The sequence below is a fragment of the Ambystoma mexicanum genome, chromosome 6q (genome assembly GCF_040938575.1).
Source record: "Ambystoma mexicanum isolate Mex_15411 chromosome 6q, UKY_AmexF1_1, whole genome shotgun sequence".
NCBI classification, from domain to species: Eukaryota; Metazoa; Chordata; class Amphibia; order Caudata; family Ambystomatidae; genus Ambystoma; species Ambystoma mexicanum.
In genome coordinates, this window is record NC_090937.1 from 221,904,443 (window position 1) to 221,931,127 (window position 26,685).

Here is a 26,685-nt window from a genome sequence, read left to right on the forward strand (position 1 = left end):
GCTCCTTGCTACCTACCCAAAATTCAGTTAATAGCGTTTTGAGGGGGTATTGCAGGGGGGAATCTTAACCTGGGTGCTATTTACCCAAAAAGTAACATTTTGCCCATTCATTTGTACCTTGATTATGTCAAACTAAGTGTATTCTATCATTTTACCTTGTAATTATCACGCAATTGGTGATTGCTGCCCAATATTAATTTGTGTGATTTCATTTGAATTTAAAATAAATAAATATTGTATTACCACCAACTGGCCTGGTTCCTGGTCCATTATGACACAGGGTATTTGTAAAAGGGGGTGTGAGACGGGTTGGATGCCATCTCAATTGAATTCTTAGGAAATAAAGAAAAAGTATTTCGATTGTGCGCCACATCTTAGGCTAGTGGCAAGAGTCTTGGTCTGGTGTGTGAGAACCGATTGGAATCCTTAACAATCTGCTTTTATGAGCATAATGTGAACACTTGGTACACCTCTAATCTGCACCTTCTACAACATCAATGTGTCAATAAGAACATTTGAGGAGGGGTGGGGAAGAGTCTGGTCAAAGAAACATGAGGGTCTATTGGAAAGCAGTTTTATTCTAAAAGCAATCCTATGATTCTGACTTGCTTCTGCAGAAAAGTCAGGAAGTGTTCAAAATATATAAAGAGACGATTAAGACAATAATCAGCTCACTCATATTTGCAATCTAGGTACTTGAACACAACGTTATTCATAGAGGTATTGTGGTTACCAATCCAGCCTCTTTTAAAGATGCAGATTTTCACGTGATTGGTGTGCATTTCTTTGGTCAAATTTCTGTATTGTCTGAGCTCTATCTATTTAATACATTTTTGAAGAAAAGAATTAAAGAAAATAGTGCAATCTTGCAACAGAAAGGTTCCTATCCTCTGATACTTAAATGAGCCCTAGTAGTCCCTAGTAGTTCTTTTAACTATTTAACCATAGATCAATATCTACAGTGCCATTTATTCCAAAAATAGAGATAGCAGTTTTGGCCCAACCAGAGTATCTGGAGAAGGCATACGCTTCTGGATATCCAATCTGGTTTACGTCCCCTTATGGGTAGAGACCACCATTATGGATATCGGAGAGGGGCTACCTCATCTGATGGTGTGAAGCTGGCTTGATTGTCCTCATCCTATCTGCAGCCTTTGACACCATGGACCACAGTATTCTTTTGGACTGTGCGGCTGAGGTTGGAGGGAGTATTGGAAAGGCTCTGGATTGGCTCCACCCCTTTCCTGTAGATAAGGAGCAGCAAGAAGTATAGTTGGGACATGTCACTTCCCCCTCTATTGTGGGGTGCCCAAGGGATCTGCACTGTCCCCTTCTATTTAACATCTATTTTGCTCCCCTTTGCCCAATTGATCCAGTGGCTTGGTCAGTGTTTTCACAAGTACACTGACTATGCCCACTTGTTTACTTTACCTTCATGATGAGCCAGATAAAGGTTAATCTATTGCAGATTGCCTGAGACAAGTGAAAAGCTGGATGAATGCTAATTGGCTCTGCTTAAACTGAGGTAAACAGGAGTGATATATTCTGCTTGGAATTGGGGAGTTTTTTTTAATTTATATTTTTCATCTCTAGTCTACAACTAGTCTACAACTTGTTCTTTTAATGTACTTGGACCATTGAAATACTTTTGTTTGTCTACTATTATTTTGTTCTGCTCGCTTAATTTTTCGAAAACAATTGCTGAACAGATTAGTCAATTCTGATTATTTTTGGCTAGGAAAAGCCTTGGATGGTGATCTGTGCTTCTGTTTGTTGAATTAAGTGTTATATCTTGTTTCAAAGATGATCCATGATCTAGCTCAGACTTATCTTATGAATCTCGGAATGCATCCACTATCAATTAAAAATCTTTGCACGGAGTGATCCTTAATAAAAGAACCATATTTCCTCAATGCTTGTCTGGGGAGAAATCCATGCAGACACCTGGCTTAATAGTCTGCAACTCCTTATGTAAAGCCTTGTGAAATGTGACCCAGTCTTGTCATAAATTGCATTGTATGTCTATAATATAAACAGCTCTGAACTCCCAGCAGGCCATACATCCTGTACCACAAATGCAACATTTCTGTTCACTTTGAAAGATATGTTTTTTTGCAAATGTCCTTACATTACTCTGTTTTCTCGTGTCCTGAAGACGGCTACACCTGCATCAACAGACAACTGTTTTGTGCATTGCCTGATTTTTTTGGATGCTTTTAGCAGAAACATATGTCCACTCTCACAAAAACTAAACCTAAGATAATCTAATAGGTTTTCCTTCTGATAGAGCTGGTTTAATCAAACAGTACTCTACTCTTAAATATTCGAGGTTGCACATTTAGTGCCCATACAGTACTACTTTACACGTACTAACCCCACCAAACTTCTAGCTTTGAAAATATTATATCAATTGTTGAAATCACATTTACATTTACTGTGGATATTGTTTTCCACTTTTTTAAGTGGAACTTTTAGATTGGTTTTACTATGAAGATAAATGAAATTCGTTTTGTTATTACTTAGTGGTTTGTCCTTTGAGGTGCTTTTGCTATATGTTGTTTTCAGTTGTGCCTCCATGTCTAGATCAGTTGAGTGTCACTACTACACTCACACATTTCAAATAAGTATTACAGTGGTCCCGCCCTCCAACAATAGGCACATCATTTACCAGAGCGTGGCTGTAAGAGACAGGGGGTGGTATTCCCAGAAATCGTATATTTCCTAATTTTTCAAAATAGACTTTCAGAATGATTTATATTGCCAACCTTCTCTTCTCAATTGGAAATATATAGAACACATTTTCAGATGGCATTATGGATTTGGGGCCCGATTCATGGAATCAGGTGTATAAAAGGTGCAAGGGCCGTGCGCCGAGAAGGAGCATGTGCCGGTGGTGGTGCAGAGAAATCTTTGCCAGAGGCATCAGTAGTCGTGGTGCAACTAACAACAAGCTGTGTGAATAATGCCCCCAACACACCCCGACGCACAGTACAAAGCAAGTGAAATGCCTAAAACAGCGCAAGCCTCTGCGCTATCCCTGGGCCAGCATACAGTCCCCCTTCAGCAAAATCGCGCTGAACCACCCTCCATCACCTTACCTGTGACCCCACCCTGCAGGCAGCCCCCTCCACATGGGAGAACCCAGCCTCCATCACCTGTGACCCCACCCTGCAGGCAGCCCCCTCCACATGGAAGAACCCAGCCCCCATCACCTGTGACCCCATCCTGCAGGCAGCCCCCTCCAGATGGGAGAACCCAGCCCCCATCACCTGTGACCCAACCCTGCAGGCAGCCCCCTGCACATGGGACACCCCCACCACATCACCCATGACCCCACCCTGCAGGCAGCCCCCTCCAAATGGGAGAACCCCCCACCACATCACCTGCGACCCCACCCTGCAGGCAGTCCCCTCCACATGGGAGAACCCCCACCACATCACCCGTGACCCCACCATGCAGGCAGCTCCCTCCACATGGGAGAACCCAGCCCCCATCACCTGTGACCCCACCCTGCAGGCAGCCCCCTCCAAATGGGAGAACCCAGCACCCATCACCTGTGACCCCACCTTGCAGGCAGCCCCTCCACATGGGAGAACCCCCACCACATCACCTGGGAACCCTGCAGGCAGCCTCTTCCACATGGGAGAAACCCCACCACATCACCTGTGACCCCACCCTGCAGGCAGCCACCTCCACATGGGAGAACCCAGCCACCATCACCCGTGACCCCACCCTGCAGGCAGCCCCCTCCACATGGGAGAACCCAGCCCCCATCACCTGTGACCCCACCCTGCAGGCAGCTCCCTCCACATGGAAGAACCCCCCACATGACCTGTGACCCCACCATTCAGGCAGCCCCCTCCACATGGGAGAACCGAGCCCCCATCAACCATGAACCAACCCTGCAGGCAGCACCCTCCACATGGGACATCACCTGCATGTTGAACCCTGACATAGTGACCCATCATCACTCCATCGATTGCGTGTTGTGCACCTTACCTGCCGTGTAGTGACACCAGCCAGCTTATCCACCGGAACATGTATGCTGCAAACAAAAATGAATGCATTCACCTGGGCCACATCCATGAGTGTGGCATCTGGGCAAACAGAATAGCTGTCCACAAACATCTTCCAACATACACATGTAACAAGTGTATGTCAAAGTGCGGGCCTGCTGGCCAAGTGACAATGTCATGGCATCAATCCCCAGGGACAAATTGTTCACCAATGACAGAATCAAAACCACCCTCAATGTGTGCCACATGAACAAACACTGGCCAGGTGTCCCACAGCCTGAGCTTCACTGAATTGCTATCCTTAGAAGCGAATCCCCAATAAACACATCACTGGTTTGCCCATGTGTGAAGGACATGACAATCAGACACTGCACCACGCACCGAGACTGCTGTAATGGGCAGCCAATGTATAAATATCAAGAAATGCCAATAGTGTATCCCAGTGCAAGAGGTTGACCAACACCAGAGATAATGATAACTGTAAAACACATGCTCGTGAAGGGGAAAGCACCACCTGTGTGTTACACAGCATAAAGCAAATCATGTGCAAATGTAATGACCACGTAACACTCCTACAGTCATCCCACCCGCCTCACTCAGACACAGTGCGGGCAAATACGGAGTGATGCTGCACATGTGAAAGGAAATGTCATTTGGTTGTGCACACGCAAAATCCCAATTCAAACACCACCACCAGTCCGCCCCAGGTGTATACTCACCCCGCAATTAAACCCTGAACGTAACACATGCAAGTAAGCAACCACACACATGACTAACAATGGGCAAGATCAGGGCTACTAAATGGACTACCAAACAGGCACACTGGAAATATAACTGTGACCGACAATGACTGTGAGAGTAAAAAATAAATATATTAAACAGTTGTATTGCAACCATACATACTGTAAATAAAATCATAAATCATGAATCACAATCTCAAAAGATGTACACATCGTAACATCGTACACATGTAAACATAAAAAAATAAAAATGTCCATGTGTATAATAAGTATTTACACAAATAAATTACAAAAATCTAAAATAAAACACCTCAAACACACCAAAAAACTATGCACAAGAAAACATGGAGAATAGTCCAGAGTCCACTACCAAACAAATAAAAAATAAAAGGAATCTTACACCTACAGAACTATGTACAAATAAATGGAGTAATGTCGTGATCCAAGCTCCAAATAACAAGGAAACATTAAAGGAAACTTATATCTATAAAGCTATGTATACAGGCAGCGGGCTAGTCCTCCTTGTCACCAATGTCATGCAATGTGTGGGCCAGGGCATCATCGAGCACTGCGTTCACTTCCCCTGGCAGGCCTCTGTACTCTCCTCGAGTGCTTGCAGTGCCTCCAGCATGGACATCTCCATCGCCTCCCACTCCCTGCCCGGCGCAGTGCAATCTCCGCCCAGGCCATGGTGACTCTCGCCACCCGAGCCCGCTGCTACTCTGCCCCGATTTGCTGCCCGTATCGCACAAACACGGAAGACATCCTCGATTGGAGGTCCACATTTGCAACCTGCCTGATGCCGGATACCTGCCCCCTTGGGATGGTAAACCCCGAGTACATAAGCCTCCTACTCCGAGCCTGCTGCTGCCATAGCACCCGGTGCCTGCTTCACATGGACACCCTCTGGCCTGATGACACTGGCCGGGGATGTCTGCCCCATGCTATGCTCCTGGGTGCCTGTTCTCCCTCCATTGCCATAGCTCCTGTCGTAGCCTGGATCGGCATGGTGACCACCTCAGCTGATCCACTGTCGACTCCCAACTCATGCAGGGATGTTAGTTCCACCAGACGGGCTGACATGGGTGAGACTGGTGCACAGGGGGCTCTGGTGGTGTCTGGGCCGGAAGGCGCCTGGGAGGATGTCTGGCACACAGAGGAGCAAGACGTGGAGGGGGTTGCATTAGTGGCCAGCCCATGCAGCACACTGGAGACCAGGAATGCTACTAGCCATTTCAGGAGATACCAGACGTCATTGTGATGAAGTGCAAGCTCACGAGTGCAAGCATGCACATCATCACAAATGACGCTGGTATGCTTCTCGATATCGACTAGTAGGGGTACCACTCTGTCCCGAATGGCAACATCCACAGGTATTAGGGTATCGATCTGGGTGGAAACAACTGACACCTGCAGATGGGTCCAGCCTGGGGCATGCTGGCAGGTGCATACTGCTGCAGGCGCTGAACCAGGGACAGGACTTTGCACAGGTACCTCCACTGTGACCAGCACAACCTCATGCCTCTGGGCCAGGACTGCAGCTGTCACACCCACCTCACCACCCCCGCCCGGCCTCATGGACTGGGCTAATACAGCCCCATCCTCCTCCTCCTCCCCCACCAACATGGATACCTTCCCAGCGTCTTCCGCATTGGATTTCCCCTGTGTCTGCTCACCTGTCCCCCATGCTGCCGAGGAGTCCATCTCCACCTTCACCCTCTTGGACCTCCCCTCAGCAGCTGTGGCGGATGGTTGAGACGCGGCCCCAGCCTCCTCGCTCCCTGATGATGACCTGTCCAGGGGGCATGACTGGGCCTTGCGTCTCTGACTGGTGAAAGCATCCCTGCTGCCTTGATCCACAGAACTTTCTCCACCCTCTTCTTCCAACGCAACTGCGGATAAGGAGACGGAACAGAAACATCAGGGTACTGCACTGATGTGTGTTTGGTACAAGAAATATGCGCATGAACTACACTGAAAAAAGGGTACAACCATCATCACCTTCCACAACACACAGGTGCATGCAATTGACATACATACAGATACATGTATGAGTCAGTATTGTGAAGGTTACCCGGTTACTCCTTTGCTCTGCCCAGGTTGGTACAATAATATCAAAAAACAAATGAGCAAGGTCAGGTCAATCTCTGCTGAAGTCAATCCTGTGGAAGACCCAGTGCATTGTGAAGATGATGTGAGGATTGCATAGATTGAGCCATTCATGGAATGCAGTTAGGTCTTGCATTCAGGCCCTGGGGTGCCATTTAGTAATCCTACTTCCTCATCCCCTTACAGACGTGACCGCGCCTGTTGACAAGATGACGACTGCATCCTAAAGAAGTGGATCCTTCCACCTCTTAATCTGAGCCACTAAGCTCCTCGGATTCGGTAAACACCGGCATCCGCCCTACATAGTATTCATAACTTTTCTCTGCTAGATCTTTGCTGACCACATACATCCTGACACGTTCTTTGTCTGTTTCACTCCTACAGACCACATAGGACCATCCACTCGTAAAGACACTCCTGTCTTGATGAAGGCCTACACCATTAGAGCTCACCTAGCTCCACGCAAAATGGCCGAAACACTGTCGTGTTGTCATGTATTATATGTTGTTGTTCAACTCTTGATTGTGCCCACACTCTATGGGCCCCCCACCTGTTTATGATTCCACTGAATTCGTTAAGCTTCCTTCCAAAGGAACCTATAGAGAATGAACAAACTGTACAAATAGATGTCTCAAATATTGACTACTCGATAATTCGTACTTAGGTACTACACTTTGAATGTCCTCAAATGTGAATGTCCTATGTTTTTTGAAAAATACTAGTATATTACTACAGCACTGCACTTCAAAATAAAACCCTTTTGTGCAGAAGAACAGTTTCATGAGAATTCTGTGACCACCCACACAAGGGGTCACCCACTGAGGGTGTAGCAGTGGTTACTCTTCAGCAGAGATTGACCTGACCTTGCTCATTCGTTTTTTGATATTACAGATACATGTATGTCCTTCACAACAGACAATCAGAACTTGGAGCATGGCACTGTCACAACTGATAAAGCGTGCATGCTATGCACACACATGCATCATGTGCTCATACACATGACATGCACACACATCACCGGACAGTCCTCAGACAGTGCACTGAGCGACCACATCAGACTCCCCTCAACAGAAATCACGCAACAGGACTATGTCACACATTCAAATGCACCTGTTAAATCCATCCAGGAGTCATGGCCAGTCACACAGTCACTTCTTACACGCATTCGCATGAACACCATGCATGCACATGAGGAAGCCAACATCACATCATCTGTCACACTCCGCACATTGGCACATTTTAGACACAAACCACGTGCACATTGTGAAATGCTGCAGTACAACACACAATGCAAAGGTAAGACCATTGAAATCACACATGGTTCACTGAACACATGTAGAGCACTGTCTGAGACATGCACGCAGACATCCAAACAATAGGCATACTTGCTGTAAGGTCAAGGAGCATACTCCCACCATACATCAACATGTACACGCACTGTGGAGAACAGCAACACATGGACACTCACCTGACAACTCCAGACTTTGCTGCATATCGCTGACCTGGGTGTGCAGTACAGGGTAGAATTTATCCAGGACCCCGCATATCAGTGTTGTTGTTCAACCAGCCTGGAGGAAGCGCAAGGCCTTGTTGTGGGTCCTGGATTTCAGGTCCTCCCAGCGCTTGTGGACGTGGTGGTAGTCACGGGATGCCACCCCCTCCGTGTTGATGACATCCACGATCCAGTCCCAGATCAGCTTCTGTCGTTCCTTGCCAACTTGAGTTGGGACATCATAATGCCCCAGGACATGCTCCACTAGGATGTCAACTTACTTTACTTGTGGGTGGGCAAGGGGGTCCTAGGGCTAGGCTGTGGAGTGGTGGTGATGTTCTGGTATGTTGGGAGTCTTCTGAATCAGCTGAGGTGGTCACAGGGCCAAGGACAGGAGCTCTGGCAATGGCTGGATAGCAGGCACTTAAATTGCAGGACTGGTGGGCAGCAGGCACACACAGTGGTTAGGCAGCAGCAGATGGCTCATAGGAGGCAGCTCAGGGCAGTAGGAGGCAGGCAAAATGGCTCTTAGGAAGGAGCGTGGGTCTTCCATGTCTCTCGCATGGGCAGCCGGAAACAGAGTGATGTACTCTGTGCATTCGAAAATTAGCGCATACTTGTCAGAGGAAAGGGCCTAATCGCGTAAGTGACATGACACGCGCTGGGCTTGCCATTCACATTTGGGAATGCGTAGGAGAACATTAAACCACACATGCGAATTTGAGCGGACGGACGTGTGGACTTGGGAGATTTTTGCGGTGCCACGCAATTTGTTCACTACTGTGACAGTGCAAGCTTCTTATTTTGGCAGGGGATTTGCCTCTGTGCACACGCTCATTTACTTTTCTTTTTTTCTGAGGCTAACAGTGAGTTGCGTATGCATTATTCATATGCTGGGTGCCTCTGTGTATCACGAACCCCCATTCTTAACATCACAGTAGCTTTCCTGGACTTCAGGTACGCATTTATTGTGTTTCTGGGTGCCGCAGCATACTGCGTAGCGCTTTTAATTTTCACGGGAGCTACTGAGGGGTCACGTACATGTATTTTTGATATTTGGGTCCCTGTGCATTATGCGTCCCGTTATTTTTTTCACCAGGGGTAAAATTGAACCTTGCTGGGCCATACTAGTACATTTTACATCACGCACCTTGCCCCCTCACTCCAGTTGCCCAGGACAATTGCTTGGTGTGCCTCCCATTGTAGAAAATCCATCTGTACCATGAGTGGGAAGGCCACAAGAGGGAAAGGTGGTTTAGGTAGCCAGGGTCAGGGACGTGCAGTGCGAGCAGTGCCCCACCCCCACAGGGTCAGGGAGCTGCATGTGATGCTGCTGTCCCCAGCACCCAAGGTCAGGGAGCTGCAGGGCCAGCTGCTGTCCCCAACACACAGGCTCATAAAGCTGCAGGGGCAGCTGCTGTCCCCACCACCTAGGGTCAGGGATCTGCAGAAATAGCTGTAGTCATGCCAGCCCAGGTACACGGACACGCAGGGGCAGATCCTGTCTATGCATCCAAGGGGAAGGGACATGCATGCAAAACACCTGTCCCCACCACCCGGGGTAAGGGAGCGGCAGGGTCATCTGATCTCCCCACCTCCCAGGGTCAGGGAGCTTCAGGGGCAGCTGCAGTTGTCCCAGCCCAGGTACACAGACACAGGGGGGCAGATGCTGTTCGTGTGTTCAAGGGGAAGGGATATGCAGCGGTAGCTGTAGTCATTCCATACCAGGTAGACAGACACGCAGAGGCAGATGCTGTCCATGCGTCCAAGGGGAAGGGACGTTCAGTTAAAGGACTTGGCCCCAGCACCCAGGTCTGGGGATCTGCAGGGGCAACTACAGTCCCAGCATCAGTGGGTGATGGCATGTCCCAGGCCACTAGTGGTCCAGCCCTACTGCCCTGAGTGGTCCCAGGTTCCCAGGGTCTGCCCGACCTTCCAAGAAGGCAAAGCGTGCAAAGGCGGAACAGGCTCAATCACAATGCACGCCACAGGGCACCACCACATCGAGGAAGAGGAGTTTAAATGATTAAGAAATCCAGATCCTCGTGGACTACGTGTGCGAAAACCAGTGTGGCATGCTCATGCAGCCAGGGAGCACACATACGCTTGCTCAGCATATGGTTCACTGGCAGCGAGTCACAGATAGCATCAACGCCTTGGGCAATGAGATGCACACCGCTCGTGAAGTGGTGAAGCGGTGGAATGACCTCCACCATCGAACCAAACACAAGCTGGGTGCCAACTTCACCTCTGCTCTGGTGACTGGAGGTGGGTCACCACAGTAGGAGGAGCTCACACCATGTGAAGAGGCCATGAGTGAATTGATTCATGTGGAGCAGTTGCGAGGCATGGGAGGCCTGCCAAATTACGAGGAAACGTCCGGTGAGTGATGAAGCATGGTTCATTCTGAATATGTGTATGTAGATAGAATTAGTTGGTAGGATTGTGTAGCACTTCTGCCTGCATTTGTATGACTGCCATGGGTGAACCATGTCATGGTGTAGTGACCCGTGCTTAGTGTCCTGCAGAGTGCATACAACCGATGTGCTGCACATCGGTTGTGCATGGCTTTGGGACAGTAGTCATCAAGAACAGTCAGATACTAAAAGACATTTCCGGCAGCCAAAACAACGTGGCATCTGGGTATTAACATCAGTGATGTTAGTGAACAAGTATGCCAGTCAAGTGCTTGTGGCTGAATCAGGTGTTAGACATCATGCACTGCATGTAGTGTAAAGTCCATTCACACATGTCCATAGGAGGTTTCATGTTACCCATTCCTTCCATGAACACTGGCAGCGGGCGGAACATTGTGCCATGAGTGACACAGCATTTTACTACACTGTGCTAATCCCATCCACAGCCATGGCACTGACCACATTTTAGAATATTTGTCTGGAGTCATCCATGTTGGCCTTCCACACTCAACACCCCCCCATGGGTGCATGGCCCTGTTCCTCTTGTGTGTCACTGTCCCCTCTTGCTATCTCGGAGCACATGTTATCGCTCTCTCCACATCACATACCTGGGACACCACACTCGGGGCATTTCCACATTGTGTGCCCTCCCTGTGGCAGTGGTACACTGGTGTTGGATGTAATTGTAGTGGACTTGTCTGTGATTATGTGTGAACATGTTCTCATGTACCCTAATGGCATGTTGCACATCTACTATTTGAGTCAGTATTAGCATATTTCACTCTACTGGTTGGTTTGCCATGAGACAGGATTTGCGTACACAGATACATGTGTGTTGGCAATGTGTGCAGTGGTTACATGGTCAGGGACATGGGATGTAGTGGCAAGTCTGGATACGCCATGATATATGCTTTTGCTACATAGGTTGTGTATACATATATAATGCCACGGTAACATGAATGTCAATGTGTTTCAGGGCACCATTGTGATACCTAGGTATGTAGGCGATTCAATTTACATGGCTCGTCATGTCTTTTTATGTCCATGTGCAAGTTATGAGCCACTGGATGCATGGTAGGAGGTTGCGGAGGAACAGGATCCTGAGCTGCCACCGAGCACCAGTGGAGGATGTGTTGTGGCAGCCCATGAAAATCCACTGGTGCTACAGGCCATCCTGGGCATGACTCAGTACGAGTCTGTGTCCAATGATACCAGTAGCTCTGGTGGTAAACCGGATGTCAATTTCTCTATGCTGTCGGAGGTGAGTGCATCAAGTGTTGGAGCTATTGTAGCCCGTGTCTGCAGGGGGTCACGTCCCCTGACAGGGCCAGTCAGTGTTGTCACATCCATCTGTGGTGGTTACGGCTCCAGGGTCGTGCTCCACAGTATTGGTTCCTGGTCCTGGGACAGCTGACCAAGGGAGGGATACAGTCCTGCAGCCACAGACAGTAGCAATACATCAAGGGTCATGCCCCCTTGCATCAGTCAGGTGTGGGGCCGGCACATGTGGTAGAAGTGTGGCGGTTGCGGACACTGTGTGGGACTGTTGTACAACAACAGGGTGCTTCCTATGAGATGTTGGCTCAGGGCATGGATAGGGTGGCCAATTCCATGATCCCCCAGAAACACAGGTAGAGCACCAGATGCAGGCATTGCGGTCCACATGCCACTCACACAGGCTGCACATGGAGACCAGCAACAGGAGCTGATGGGCCGAACTGGGGTCTCCGCAGGCATCCCTGCTTGCAGAGGGTCAGCCCAGAGGGAAGCCCTGAGGTAAGAGTTTCTTTCCCTCAGAGCTTCAATTGAAGTGCTAGAGGCAGCCCGCAGTACACAGTGGCAACAGCAGATGGAATTGTTGAGTCATACCATCTCGAAGGAATTCTGTGCACCCCGCCCGTAAGGTGTTGCATGCGGACCTCCAAGGCTTCATGTTGCAGATGCATTCATCTGAGTCCCGCCTGGCCGCTGCCATGGACGACCAGGCCATGGCTCTATGTGGTCAACCTTCATGACCACTACCACCTTCGGATTCTACACAGGAAGGTGGACACAGCAGCGACAGCCCTCCCAATCCAAGATAGCCGTGCGGTCCATGAACCCATGGAGAGATAATTTTTTTTCCAACATCCACCCACGTGGGTGTTGACATGCACCCTGCCCCTCCCCCCACCTAGGTGGACCCCCCCAGTCTAAGATGGACATTTTTATTCGGTTTTATTTTCCACCCCAGATGTTGGCATGTCATATTTTGTTTTGCCCTTTCCTGGTTGTGGTCTTTGTTAATTTTTGTATTGATTGCCCTTGCGGTGTGCCATTAACTCCTCGTGGACTATACTTGTGCAGTGGTGTACGTGCAGGCATGCCTACTTAAGTTAACTAGAATGTTTGCATTGTGGTGCACAGGGTGGCATGTGCAGTTAATTATAGGTTTTTTGTTCCAAGGCACGTGTGTGCTGTGTCAGTGAAACTGCACAGTGGGTGTTTTAATATGTTCTCCCATGTTGTTCCAGTAATCTATGATGTGGCAGTGACTGCTGTCCCGGGTGAGACATCCTGCACCATTCGAAGTCCACACTCCTCATTCCCTCCACCAGACACTGTGCTTCCTTTGACGAATTAGGAAACACAAATACTGGTGAAGGTCATGTGGGATTTACAACATGCAGACAGAGTTATTTAGTAAGCGTTTGGACTGTCTTGCATGTGGTGCATGCCTCATTGTTGGGCATCTTTTCTGCATGTGTCAGTTGTCTTATACGTTCTTTACATGCTCATATTGCGTTGTGGTAATTCGATTAGAGCTCATGTCACTGTGTAAGCAACCTATGTGGATTACTCAATGGGCGCACTGACTGTGCTGTGCAGCATGTCATTGCACATCGGTGAGCCAGGCCATGGACTCCTTTATCTGTCTTTTCCTTGTTATTCACTCTCTGTGTCACTCTCTCTCTCCCTCTCTCTGGTGTGGTACACTGTACTCCTGTACTAATCAATATCAATGGCCATTTAACCTGTCTTGCTCTTGCAGTCTGTGTTGTGTGCATATTTTCTTGCTGTTATCAATTTTGATCATGTATGTGCATGCACTTTGTGCTGTTACTCTGCATTGCATCCCATTTAGGTAAGGCGTCTCCCAATGGTGTGCATCGTATACAAGGCAGGTGAGGTCCACGTACAGGTGAGTGCATGGTATTTTCTGACACTTTGGTGGTATTTGCATGGGTGCAGGGTACTGTGTGTGTTCACTCTGCATTTACTTGCCTTTGCCTCAATCCCCAGTGTTGGTGGGTGGCATTCATCACCCAGGGGTGCAATCTTACATGTGCTGTGGTACTCTCCAGGCTACAGTACTGCTACTGCCTATTGCACCAACTCCATGCTTCTAACCCACACTCTGTGTTATTCATTCGGGTCAGGCACCACATCTGTCTGCCACTGATTGTCCTCCACTGGCTAGCCATGTCAGACAGCATTGAGTCATAGGAAGTATGCATTGTGCACTGTGATTTGTGAGGCCTGCTTACTCCCTTATCTGCTAATGTTCCTTCTTCATTGCTGTCCCTCCCGAGCCATTTCATCATGTTACTCCAACCTTCTTTAGGTGAGCCAGTTATTGATGCACATTTTTTCAAGAGCATCTTTATCGTCAGCAGGGGCCAACCACTGGGATACACATCCGGCCGTCCTCTGTTTGGGGACTGTAAGGATATAAATGGGGATTTTACTACCAGTATGCAGTATGCAGTATGGAAATGCAGCCAGGCCCAGTTTTTCCAACTGCAGGCATTATTTTTAAAAGCAATTAGTCTGTGGGCAGTATGCAATATCTAAATGCAGCCATTTCTAAATAGATGCACAATAGGTGCACAGCAGTTTCCAGTAACAGCCAGCAGGCAATTTTTTCAGAGCATCCAGGGGGAAGAGTTCAGATCGTGCTGGGACCGAGAGACAAACTGTGCTACATAATAAAGGCTGCTGGACTCCTTTGCATGTGTGGAGAGCTGCCAGCTGTTTAAGTCTGTAGCTAGCGCTTAAACCCACATGGAATCCAGCAGCCTTTATTATGTAGCAACGTCTGTCTCCCTGTCCCAGCACGATCTGAACACTTCCCCCTGGTTATTCCTCAAGAAAACTCCTCCTGCCTATCACCCATAGGTCAGCCCTCTATTGACGTGGCCCATCCACCCTCAATCTCTACCAATCCGAATAAATGAATGTGTCCTCTATCAGCTCTTGTTTTTCAAGACAATGAAGATTTCAGCTCTGCAAAGCAACTGTTTCTGTTCTCCTTCCTTCCTTCCTTCCAGTGGCATATTTCTGCTCTCCACGAAAAAACAAAAAACCGCTCACATCGACTGAGCGTGCATCTGTTCATGGAAAATAAAGTGAATTTTAAACCATGCATGTAAAAACATAGAATGCATTTCATTGTGCACAAAAAATGCATTAATAATGTTAGAAGGGTTGAAATTAATGTATTAGTAATGCAGTTAGTACAAGGTTAATTAGTTATGTATTTCTAATGAAGTTCGCACACATGAAAACATCCAATTTATAAAAATGTGCACCTCTTCATTTTAAAATGACAGCACACTTTGGTAAAATGTTTTTTTTTTTTAACTAAATGCTCTGAAAAAATTACCTGCTGGCTGTTAATGAATACTGCTGTGCACCTATTGTTCATCTATTTTGAAATGGCTGCATTTAGATATTGCATACTACCCACAGACTAATTGCTTTTAAAAATAATGCCTGCAGTTTGAAAAACTGGGCCTGGCTGCATTTCCATACTGCATACTGGCAGTAAAATCCCCATATATATCCTTACAGGACTCATTTCCTTAATTTCCATGTACTACCCATGTGTTTCATCTTCTACATTTCCTTCTCTCTCCCTCTTCCCTGCTAAGCATTCCCTCTGCTCTCTTACTCTCTCCATTCCTTTTGTCCTTGCTGCCTGATGACTGTCTGCTTGATGTACCTCAATGTCTCACACTCCCCCGTCAACCCCAGAAATTTGTGGGGCTCTTGCTTCCATGCCCTGGAGTAGTGTCATCATCAGTGCACTTAGGGAATGACCCGAGAGAGTTGCATCTCTTTGCACTTAGCCAGGCATCCACTGAACTGGTTGCACTTGAACCACCCCTTAACTTGTTACCACCCTCGGAATACCACACCCCTCTATACATCTGTGCACTTGCTCCTTCTGATTGCACCATGCAGGTACAGTGTCTCTGTTCCACCCTGTCCTCGCTCCCTGCATGATGGCACATTGAGGTACTTGGGAAAATATGATGAATCACTGTCCGACAGATTCACTGTTAGGTCCCGTGTTTATAGTATAGTGTGCAATTACTGTTCCTGTGCAATATTATGGATATGTATGAGCGGGTCTTATTTTTCTACTTGTTCCATATATGTCGTTGAGCACTTTGAGACACTAGTGTTATGTATTGGCCATTTAGCTGTCTCCTTTGACATTACATACCATGGCACGGTGTGTTGATAATTTGACATGATGGATGGGACGGTTTATGTGACACACAGGTGATTTGATGTCTAGTTTGGCATGGTGGTAGTGGCATACTCCCTATTCTAGGTGTTTCTTTTGTAAACACCACATTGAATTAGTTTTAATTCTCAGGGATGCACACAATGTAGCACTTCCAAGGACACATTATTAGGGTGGTTTGGTGGGAACAGATGATTGGCCCTTTGTCATCATTGAATGGCACCCGGAATGTACCAGGGCTGTGTGCACTCCACAGGGGTTGGATTTTAGGTGACAAATGTAGCCACAAGCTGGGTACGGTCAGCCTTGCCACATGCCCTTTGCCTTACCATGCACAAGCGACATGCATGTGGTTGGAGGTGTGGGGGCACCACCATGTCCAAGGCTGTGTTGCAACATTGTGCCCGACACATGCTGCCACAATGATCCTGCACACTAATGGTGGTGCATATAGCAACTCACCACCAGAGTGGTCAAGGGAGCGGAAATGTGACTTCAGCATTTCAAATGTGCGCTCGACTATGGCCTGAGTTGCAATATGGGCTGTGTTGTATCTTACCTGGGGTGGTGTGGCAGGGTTCCGTATTGACGTCATCATGTAGGTGCTCAGAGGGTAGGCACTGTCCCCTGTAGAGGTGAAGATGTTTGTCATTGGTGTGTATTTGTCCGTGTGTGACATGGTAGCATGTGCACTGGCATTTATACTCCACAATGAGCCATTTGTTGCCATGCCTCCCAGCTTCCAGGGCCCGGTGTAGGGGTGCCATTCTGAATATAAAACTATCATGGGTGGACCGTGGATAGTTTGCACATACAGAAGTAATGATACACTCGGCATCACATACAACCTGCAAATTGATGGAATGCCAGTGCTTGTGATTGCAATATATGTGCTCTGTCGCCCTAGGTAGACGTAGAGCCACATGGGTGCAATCGATGGCACCAGCACTTTAGTGAAGTGCGCCACCCCATAAAAATCCTGGACCATGGCCTGCCTTTCTGCAGGTGTTCTAGGCATGTAGATGTGCCTGTGGACTGAGGGGCGTGCAGTAATTATTGCCAACACCTGGTGTAGGCAGCCTGATTGTGTGGGCTGTGAAATGCCCCCAACTATGGCAGTTGTCCGCTGAAATGACCCAGTGGCCAAAAGATGCAGTACATGGAACACCTTTTACAAGGGGATCAGTTCTTGGGAGTACAGGGTGGGTGATGTAAGGTCATCTTCCCTCTCCGTGACCAGGTCTAATATGTTATGAGGTGGAAACCTATACCTGGCATAGATCTGGTCATCAGGCATCCCAAAAAGGCTGGTCCTGGGTAGAAAATCTGGGCCCTGGTCCTCTTCCTGCTGTGTCCCACGATCACTGCTGCGAGAAATGGTACATTCAAAGTAGCTGTATACGCGTGTTTGTTCGCGCAGCCTTTTTATTCCTCTGTTTTAGTGCGCGGTGACGCTTACACCAGCTTTTGCGTGTCGTACTTATTTCCGTATTTGCACGTCTTTTTCCACGCGCCGTCGAGCCCTGTTCATTTCCATGAATATGGGTTTTTAGCACGTGTATGGTCATTGCGAGGATTTCACAGTGGGACTTCCCTCGTTACACTGACATTTTCGCTTGTTGTTCCCCATTCCACCTGTTCGCCCCCTTTTTAGGTGACTGCGCAGTACCGAACGCCTCCCTTCGCTACGAGTTTCGCGCAAGTTGTTTGTAGTGTTGCAGTGACGTGTTGGACCCGCGTGGATATCTCGCAAGTCCCTGGTAAGCCCCACGCATTGTGTTCCATGAATTGACAAATAGGTGCTTGCGTGCGATTTCGCACACAATTGTCCTATTTTCCGTGCAAATAATTCCATGAATTGGACCCTTAATGTCTTCACTAGAATCGAAAACTGTTTGCATTTAGAAAATGCTTTTGTTTCTTTCTTTTCTAAAAGCACAAGATGAGATATTGTTGCTAATCCTACCTTGTCCTGGTCGAAATTGTTTTCCAAAACAAATAATCTATCTGCTTTGTTATAATTGGCCCGTAGTAATATGCTTGCATTTTACAGACCCCACCCCGCGGATTTTGCAACATGAAATTGAAAATGTTGCTACATAAAAAAGCACATTTTGTGGTCCAAAAGGTTATTTACTGTACCGATTTGTGTGACGCATTTTATTGACTGCAGTGTCGAAGATTGGCAGGTTGCAAGAAAGAGGCATTCTGTGAGGCTACAAGAGAACCAGGTTATCTATCATTGTTTGCACCTTTTGTATCAATTTATTAGGAAGAGTCCCAGATGGGCCAAGCTTGACAGAACAGTAGTTGTTTTTCTCAACCTTTTTGGTTTAATGTGCATGTTTCTTTTTATATTGAGCGTGAAAATTCAAAAGATATCGTCACATCTCCTGAGACGGGAGCCCTTTCTTCCATGTGAGGCTCAGGAGGTGAGGCTGCTATCCATTAGTCCACCAATAGTCCCGTAGGGGTGGTGGAAAGGGGGACCTCACAGGGAGAGAGTCCCCTCATAGGGATAAGGACTCCTGTTCCATGAGGGAACTCTGTAACCCCTTTTTCTTGGGACAGGGACATCACTAGGGGAAGGGGGGGCTAGAGGGGTTATAGCCCCGGATCCTTTGCTTGTAGCTCCGATGAGGATCACGGGGCTACAAACAAAGGCTGGCCCGAACATTGTTTGCCTTTAAAGGAAATTAAATGATCACGCTGATGATTGACAGCACATGTAAATGCAGGCCCAGGAGGCAGCAACGTTCGTGACTGATTAGATTGAGAATCAAAGACAAGAACATCGCTGCCTCCTAGGGCTGGCCGGCCTGCATCTGCTGCTGTGCTGACTGTCCATGGCTGTGCAGTGCCGTCTGCGGCGGGTGCGCATAGGGAGCAGAGCCACTGCCCTGCCCAGGCCCAAATGCACGTGCCCTGAGTCTCTCCTGAATGCACACTTGTGCAGTAGCAGTGTGAGAGACGCCCCGTGCCTGCACAGTGGTGCTGGTACGTGCTGCTGACTGCGAGGCCTAGTTCTGAGCTCAAGCTGCCACCACATGCCTGACCTGGCCCCTAATCCCCTGTGAAGAATTTAAGAGCTGCCGTCACCCAGCTCGTGCCCATACCATGCAGCACAGTGCTCACCTTGCCTAGGTAGGTACTATGGTGGATGCATCGAAGAGACCTTACTGACAGAACAAGAAACCATCCAAAGTAATGAGACGAGGAGGGTAAGGTTGAGACTGCTGACTAAATGAATCCACAAGGAAAGGGAGCATTTTTTAGGAGAGGGGTTGCATGATTTTAAATTGTCATAATATGATATGTGTCAGAAGGACCCCTAGAAGCCTATGGAGACAGTGGAAGATGCATCATCCACGACATGTTCAGTGGAATCCAAGATGGCGCCTGCTCGACAACGTTACCACCAACTAGCAGTGCAGGTCTAGTCTTCCGTTCAATAGGGAGATCACTCACATTCAACCCATTCATTCGTACTTAATCACCAAGAAACAGACAGGTAACTGCGTTGCTACTCTGTTTTGCGCTTAGCATTGCTCCCTCCTTTTTTGCAGTATTCCACTCGATCCTTCTGGATTCATCCCCTTGCACGTTCGTCGGTCTCCCGACAACGTTCCTGTCGCTTTCATTACTTTTACTTTCCTCTGTTCGCCTTTTCCTCTTAAGCTTTAGTTTTCTGCCGTTTCCACGGTTTACCTCCTTCCTCCTTTCCACCGTTTTGCTACTTTCCTTCACTGTCGACTTTCCGATGGAGAATTACTTCCGCGGCGCTCCTTTCTCTCAGAGACTTGCCCGCCTGCGCCGCTCTCGGCTCCTTTTTTGCTTTCCGGGCCTCTGCCCATCTGTGCCGCTCTCGCTCCCTTTGCCTTCCGGCTCTCTGCCTTACTGCGCCGCTCTCGGCTCTCAGTACTATCCGGCGTCTTGCCTTCCTGCGTCGCTCTAAGCTCTCTGTCCTTCCTGGTGTGTTGCCTGCTTACCTTTTCCTTTTTCTTTTCCGTTCATTCTACTTACCTTTCTGTAGTATCATTCCTCACTCTTCCTTCTCTGCGCATTCCGCGTTTTGAAATTCCCGCTTGGCTTCAGTTCCAGTGGAGTTCCCTTCCTGCTACGTTCCTACTTGCCTTGGAAGATCGATTCTTGCTGGATATTCCATTGACTGAAACTTCGCTTCATTTCGCTTCATTTCTCCACTCTGACATTTGGAACATCTCTTCATTGGACTTCCACTGCTTCAACAGATTCTGGGTTTTCTTCCTCACGAGGGTTTCCCAGGGGGTGGCCCCGTGGGTTGCGCAGCGCCCAGTTTTCTGGCCTCCGGACATCTTGGTGGACGCTCCTTACCTTCTCAGATCTAACTGTACAACCCAAAGACTCGTGAGTACCATCATAAAATTGAAGGCAAAGATTGTAAGAATATGTGGTTTATTAGATAAATTATTCAATCAACTCTGAAATGTTTAATTGTACTATAGGTGTGTAATGTTGTTTAGAATTGAGGTGTCATATACACATACTTCATTAAAAATGATGCAACCCCACAAACACTGGACACGGCCATGCATATGCCTCAAGGGGGTGTGTACAGAAATCAGAGTATGTCACACCACCAGTGAGAGGGGTTAGCACAGCCCAAGGCCTCAATCACGGGGTCTCAAAGAACTAATGACTCTTAAAAGGCCCAGCCGGATGTCGCACACTGCCAAGCTCCAACGCCCAGAAGATAAATCTTTCTGTGAAACTCTCCTACCCCCGATGTACATAGCCCTGAAGTGATAGCGCACGACTCCACTCTCTGCACACTCCCTGCGAGTTGGAAAAGACATGAAACTTCACACAGATCGATGGCAGCCCCCCCACCCTATGCAGAGCCAAATACAGAGTGCATGATCCTAGTGTCTACACGTGTGTGTGTGGAGGGGGGGTTGCAAGACATACTGCCATCATTTAATAATCCACTATAGGGATACTCAAAACTACAGAGCATGTGGCGCTCCTACTATGCAAAAAACAAGGGGGGTCCTGCAAGTCTCTCTGCCAGACATTAGTCCTGCTTGTGAGAGCCTTAACCAGATGCTTTATCTCACTATCTTTCACAGAGGAGAAATATCCCAATCATATCAGTCTTTGTCCTGCCTAGGGGCAGTCCAGCACTGAAATGCTAGGCAATTCTCCTCTGAACAAGAGTACCAACAGCAACCCCAGACACGTGTTTCAGTCTGGTTGGACCTCATCAGTAGGGTGGAGCTGTGCCTCTCTTAGAATAGTGAGCAATGGGGTCCACATCTGGATTCCCCTAGTAACTTAAGGTGAGACCCAAAGTTACTTAAATATGTAAAAAAAAAATTCTGTTCTTAGACAGGCACAACTCCACCTCACTGTCAAGCCCCAACCAGGCTGAACCACGTGTCTGGGGTTGCTGTTGGTACTCTTGTTCAGAAGAGAATTGCCATGCATTTCGGTGCTGGAATGCCCTTGGGCAGGAAAAAGACTGATATGTAGTGGACATTTCTCTTCTATGAAAGGATGGTGAGCTGAAGACTCTGGTTGAGATCCTAACCTGGGATATAGGTCGGTAGTAGAGAAACTCCCAGAACCCCCCAGTTTGCGCATATTAAGTAGTTTTGGGTTTTCACCCTAAATAGCTCCAGGTCACTTATGAGGCCCAACCAGGCCGAACACATGTCTGCGGTTGCTATTGGTACTCTTGTTCAGAAGAGAATAGCCACGCATTTCGGTGCTGAACTGCCCTTGGGCAGGACAAAGACTGATATGTAGTAGAAATTTCTCTTCTGTGAAAGGATGGTGAGCTAAAGACTCTGGTTGAGACTCTAACCCGAGATATAGGCCGGTATTAGAGAAATTCCCAGAACCCCCTTGTTTGTGCACCTACTATGGTGTAAACCCCATGCTGCCCCCGGGGTCCACGCTAGGGAACCCTGCAGCCACAGATGGCCCTCAGCAAACGGAGTCAGCTGGTAACACCCAGGGTCATGAAAGCATGTGTGCCCAAGTGCAAGTGATGTGCCAGGACGTGACCTGCAGAGAGCTCACACTCTACATCCAAAGGGCTAATCCATGCAGGGAAGCTCCCCAGAGATCAAGTCTGCGCCTTGAAAATGACACCCTCGGGAGGATTACCCATGATGCCCACTTAGCCTTCTGACCCCACTCAACCTTATCTTCGTGGCACTTTGCACCTGTGCAGTGCCCTCTGCTGTGAACCCATCCTGTAGGCAGCCCGCTGGTGCACGGATATGCAGCAACAAGCATTAATCCCTCACCCAATTCTGGGAGCTTCACACATCCCGGGCATTAATGCACAGCCCGGTCGTAAACACACTTAGAGCAGGCGCTACCACTGATGTTGTCACGGTCCCCATTCCACACGTCTCCGTTCGCATCAGTACTGCGAATTATTGTTGGCTGATGTGCACAACGCCCCAGTCCAATAGTGTGACTGAAACCTAGATTGATGCTAAGATACTCTTCTCTCATACGTACTCAGGATCTAAGCATGGTGCACGTGTGTACAGTGTACTTATGAAGGACTGTAGAAGCACCAGGTCAGACCGGCTGTGTACATTGTTGGCATGTGCTTTGTGTGTGCAGTACCGTCCAGGGGCTTCATCTGTGTACAGTGTAAGCGGGGGCTCTTCTTGTATGCATAATGTGTTAGGGGAGGACCTTGTGTATGTGCATACTGTCAGCGGAGCAGCACAGCATCCTATGTACAGTGGCAAGGACACAGTGTATACCAGTTGCTGGCCAATAGTGCATGCGCTGCTCAGGTAATGCTGAGTGTTTTCAAGGATCTCGTCCAAGATGCCCTGCTTATCTTCCAGGGTTATCGCTCATTGGATGCCTGTAACCCCCTTTCATACTGGAGGGTCAGAGCGTCCCATTGCAGAGGAAGGGTTTACACCTGTGAACCTTTGTTGGTCTGATCCACACTTAGCAGCCAGTTCCCTGCTCTGCGGCTTTGCTTTTGCTTGTGGTTGTGTGCAGTTCCTCTGTACAACTATTTTTGTATTGCTTTGTGTGTGTGCAGCTTCCCTAGGGACCCCTCTGCACACTTCCATTCTATTCCTGATGCATGCAGCCACGTTGCACAGCTGAGCCAGCTCCTGGCCACGCCTAGTTTTCTTCGGATTTCTGTAGCTTCTTCTGCCTGCTGATGCCTCTCTGGTTCCGTGCACTTCGATTGTACGAAGGTCCCTCCTACGTCCAACATCAATACTTCAGTTATTATATGCCAGTTATTTCCAGTTCCTATTTCTGTCCCTGTACTTCCTCACTTTCAGAGACTGGTCCTGGCTAATTAATCTTTCTGTGTTCTCTGTAGGTCTTCTCTATATCACCAGTGCATTCCTGCTAGCAACAGCACAGCGTGCACAGTGTTGCCAATGCCAAGGGCCCAGCGTGTAGTTTTCACCCCTACCAGAGTAAGACTGGACGGGGGGGGGGAGGGCAGAGTGGTGCAGTGAGGGCAATGCTTCCACCGACGGGGAGAACACGCAGACATACGGACACGGAAGGGCCGCACGGGGATAGGGGGCTGCCCCCACCTCCATGCACAGAGTGAAACTGGAAGGACCCCAGACAACAATGAGTGGGGCTGCGGAGGTGCACACACACTCGCCTGAGTGTATGGCAGGCAACTGAACAAACCCACCACGCAGACAAAATGGAGAAGGGCACACACAGCGCACACAGACAGTATTAAGTGGAACTGCTAGCCAATGGTTTTCATTAAAATAAAAACTCAACTTTTGACCATTCAGCAAATGTGTACCCAGAGGAGAAGTCCTAGAAACAGTCCATGCTACTGAATGGCTTTAGATGTGTTGTGCCAGGACCTTGGAGGGGTGAGTTATCTACTCGACCTTGGTACACTTTCACCTTCTGATCTACCCTTGTTGGAAAATAGACTTTTTGGACTCATGAAGATCTTTGGGGAATGCCTAACAAGGGTAGGTGCACCTGCATCAAACACCTCCTGTAAAGTACCCAATTGGCACACATCCGCCTATTTGATTACACATCCCTCTTGCATGCACCAGCGTGGGGTGACCTGTGTGCTCACTGTAGAGACGGCACTGTGGAAAGCACCTGTTCACTAAATGTGCAGCTGTGTGCCGGGGCCTGTTTCACATGTACTCATTTGTTTGCAGCTGGCTGCATGCATGTGTATCTGTGTGTGCTTACATAGCACTCCAGGTTACTGCAGACCTAGTAATTAGGTACTTGGAACCAACTCAATAGTGACTAGGGCACTTCCAACCTGGCAATTATGTACGCACTCACTGCCTCAGGGTTACTTGTATTCCCACACAGAATGCAAAATGTCACAGCGATTCAGGCTGTGTGGGGCTTCTCTGGGGGCAGGGCCATGTCGAATTTGGGAAGGGCTAGCCCCTTCCAGTTATCACACAGATGGAAAAGGATGGAGTGGAAGCATCCCTGAGCAATTCTCAGTGGTTATGATCAATCGAAAGCTTTCCATCCATCCCAGTTGGTTGCCTCTGTAGCACACCATGTACTTCCAGGTCATAAATTAAGCACACGTGAACTGCCTCAACCTCACACCAGGTACTGCTTTCACAATAACTAAATGCACCCTCGCCACCTCAACATCATGCACTGTACTGCCGACCCAGAATGAAAATGCATACACACTGTCTAAGCAGTACATAAGGACATTGCCCGACTTGCAGTTAATCACACACCTGCCTCAACATCACACAAAGTGCTTGCCAGCCTTGGGATAATGCTCACACTCAACATCACATCAGGGTAAACCTTCAACATACTTCACCATCACACCAGGGTAAAGCCTTGCACCAAATGACTCATTCAGTACTGAAGAAAGTAGGGATGTACCAAATAGCCCTCCCTACCCCCAAATCACACCATCCTGTGATCTCTTTGTGCTAGATGAGGGGCCGAGGAGATAGTGTGCTTTTTAAGCAGTCTTCAGAAGGATAACACATTAGTAGCAGCCGTAAAACAGCTCCTGGTATTAAAGAAAACCTCTTCACCAAGTGTGCCTTCAGACGCTTGATTTATATTATGAGTCCTTGCACCTCATTTCTGTTTAAAACAAGCATTGGCAAAGCCAATACTTTGGCTAAAATGTAGGGACTAGGTGGGTGTTTTTCAAGAATGCCCACGTACTTGCACCATCTTCCAGCGGTTGCTTACTTCTGAGCATGCATTCCATAACCGCCCTGGCAGTGCCTGGTAAGTGCCTACCCTATGCCTACGCAAAAACCCAAACTGTTGGCTTTGCCAATGCTCGTTTTTAACATCACTACAGTGAAGGACACGTAGAGTGCTTATACATGAGTGGCTGAAGGCAAACATGGTAAGACATTTTTAGTACATCAGTAGTTCATTCACAGCTCCATTTAAGTCATTAATTCTCAGACGACTGCTTTAAAAAAAGCACTGGCAGCCATGATGAGTGCAAAGTTTGATGTGAAGGCTTGAATAAAGCGAGCTCAAAGAGTTTTGGGTGGGGAGGGGTTGAGGGGCATAAACTGAGGGGAAATGGCCATAAGGATTAGCATGTCCCTGGGCATTCAATGGGTGGACAAATCACCAAACAGGAACCTGCAAGCTTTGTGTCCCTCCTCATTTGCCATTTCTCCCTAGCTATACTCTAATGCAATAGTTTTGGCTTATAGGTGGCGCTAAAGTCACCTAATGGCCAAAACCAAAACATATGCTTACTGCTATGACGAGCAGTGCTGAATCTCTGCCGGAGGTGAGGTACATGAGAACTGTTTGGTGCAGCGTGAGTTGGCAATCCTTTCAATATCCCAGGGTAGATTACCGATTCTGTGTGAAAAGAGAGTTGTACAGGAGGAAACAATTTCCTAGATAGCTAACATTTCATTCATAATTCTATCCTTGTCTTCTGGTTCGACCCCACAGATGGAAGCCACATTAGAATCCCTGCTATTTCTTTTAGGGAAAATGTCAGGCCTCCCTTTTTGGTGTCAGACGGGACAACTATAACAATGTAGGGTGGTGTTTTGGCATCAATATGCTTTCTGCCATTCCAAGGGAGATATTCGGAAATACAATTGTGGGTCGTCTTTTATGTTTTTAGTGGTTACACATGCAGAGTACTAAAAGTGCCAGTGTGCCACATAATGCTTTTTTTCTGCAACATTCTCGGTTGTTTCGTTTTCTTTTCTTTCTTAAAAGCTCCACTGTGGCAAGCTGGTGATGTGTAGGCCTACAGTGCCGAGACATGATCAATAAGAAAGTGTGTACACCATTTGCAAATAATTCACCCCCAAAAGGTGCTGTTGCCATTTCACAAGAAGGCACTGGATAGTGCCCAGAAAGTGACATCACATGCACCCTTCACACCCAA

General features: G+C 48.0%; 1 long non-coding RNA gene across 1 annotated transcript in view; it reads left to right on the top strand.

The window, feature by feature from the left end:
• Nucleotides 1–26,685, top strand: part of LOC138515495 (uncharacterized) — a 117,120-nt gene that overhangs the window by 47,349 nt on the left and 43,086 nt on the right. The window lies entirely within an intron of this gene.